Raw genomic sequence first — 1,984 nt, forward strand, 5'->3', positions numbered from 1 at the left:
AATAAATCTTAAAAAAAAAAAAGAAAAGAAAAACACCATATGATCATCTCATTAGATGCTGAGAAATCATTTGACAAAATTCAACATCCCTTCATGATAAAAGTCTTGGAAAGATCAGGAATTCTAGGCCCATACCTAAACATAGTAAAAGCAATATACAGCAAACCAGTAGCCAACATCAAACTAAATGGAGAGAAACTTGAAGAAATCCCACTAAAATCAGGGACTGCCCACTCTCTCCCTACCTATTTAATATTATACTTGAAGTCCTAGCCAGAGCAATTAAACAACAAAAGGAGATCAAAGGGATAGGAATTAGAAAGGAAGAAGTCAAATTATCACTATTTGCTGATGACATGATAGTATACTTAAGTGACCCCAAAAATTCCACCAGAGAGCTCCTAAACCTGATAAACAACTTCAGCAAAGTAGCTGAAGACTTCTAAACAGGGCCTGGTGCGAAGGCTCAGCAGGTAAAGGTGTTTGCAACCTGATGATCTGAGTCCAAGCCCCAGAGCCCACATAGTTAAAGAACTGATTCCTGCAAGCTGTCAAACACAAACTCACTCTATTCATTTCTTCAGCTGTCCTCAAGGTACTTGGTAACCTAGGAGTCCTGGCTACTTTGAGGCCATCTTGACACAAGCTATTCACTCCTGAAAGGGAACTCAAGAAACCACCTGGATATTTGCCTGGAGGCAAGTCTATAGTGCATTTCCTTCATTTGTAATTGATTGTGGGAGGGTGAGCTCACTGTGGGTGGTGTCACTGCTTGGCAGGTAGTTCTGGATTGTAAAAGAAACCAGGCTGAGCAAGCCATAGGGACCAAAGGCCACAAGGCCTTTGCTTTAGTTTTTGCCTCTAGGCTTCTGCTTTAAGTTCCTGTGGTAATTTCCTGGATGAAGGACAAAGGATATGGATGTGTAAACCCACTATAACTTCCTCCCCAAGCTGTTTTTGGTCATGGTATTTATCGGCAATAGAAAGCTAAGACACCCGCTGTGACAGCTGTACTGCAGAGGGGTTTGTGCAACAAACCAGGGCTCCATGGAAAGACCCCGAAATAATCTGTTAAGAAACAAACAAAAGCCGGGCATGGTGGCACACACCTTTAATCCCAGCACTTGGGAGGCAGAGGCAGGTGGATTTCTGAGTTCGAGGCCAGCCTGGTCTACAGAGTGAGTTCCAGGACAGCCAGGGCTACGCAGAGAAACCCTGTCTCGAAAAACCAAAAAACAAAACAAAACAAAAACAAAAACAAAAAACAAAACAAAACAACAACAAAAGCCAATAACAACGACAACAAAAGAAAGGAAAAAAGACCTCTTGGCCAGTACCTGGTATGATGTGATTGTTGTTTGCCTTTATAAACCCTACTCTGCCCAACTTGTGAGCTGAGTGTTCTTTGAGGCAGGAGTCTGCTCTCAGTAGCTGGCTTGAATTAAAAAAAAAAAAAAAGGACTCTTCATTGCCCTTGTACTTAATGGTGGTCTGCAACTTTGTCGTGTGGACCAGAACATATAGACACACTGAGCTGCAGGCTAGCTCTGAGAGAGTGCTCGTCCAGAGGACCTAGGTTTGATTTCCACCCTATACGCTGTTATGGAAGTTCACACCTATACATTTGCAACTACACACACACCTGTAATTTCAGTTCCAGGGGATCCAACCTTCTCTTTTGGACTCCCACACACAACAAACACAGATTCTTTGCAAAAGCATTAAGTCCTCTTTACCTCTGAGCCAACTCTCCATCCCCCAAAGAGATCTTGATCACCTGTCTCTTCCACAAAATGTCACATTGGTCCACTACATTGATGACATTATACTGATTTGATCAAATGACCAGAGGCAGCAACCATTAAACTATATGGGAAGCAAATCCAACTCAAATCCAAGGGCCTTCTACCTCAGTGAAATTTCTAGGAGTCCAGGGGTACAGAGCATGCAGAGGTACTGCTCCTAGGAGTCCAGGGGTACAGAG

Source organism: Mastomys coucha, unplaced genomic scaffold (genome assembly GCF_008632895.1).
Source record: "Mastomys coucha isolate ucsf_1 unplaced genomic scaffold, UCSF_Mcou_1 pScaffold21, whole genome shotgun sequence".
NCBI classification, from domain to species: domain Eukaryota; kingdom Metazoa; phylum Chordata; class Mammalia; order Rodentia; family Muridae; genus Mastomys; species Mastomys coucha.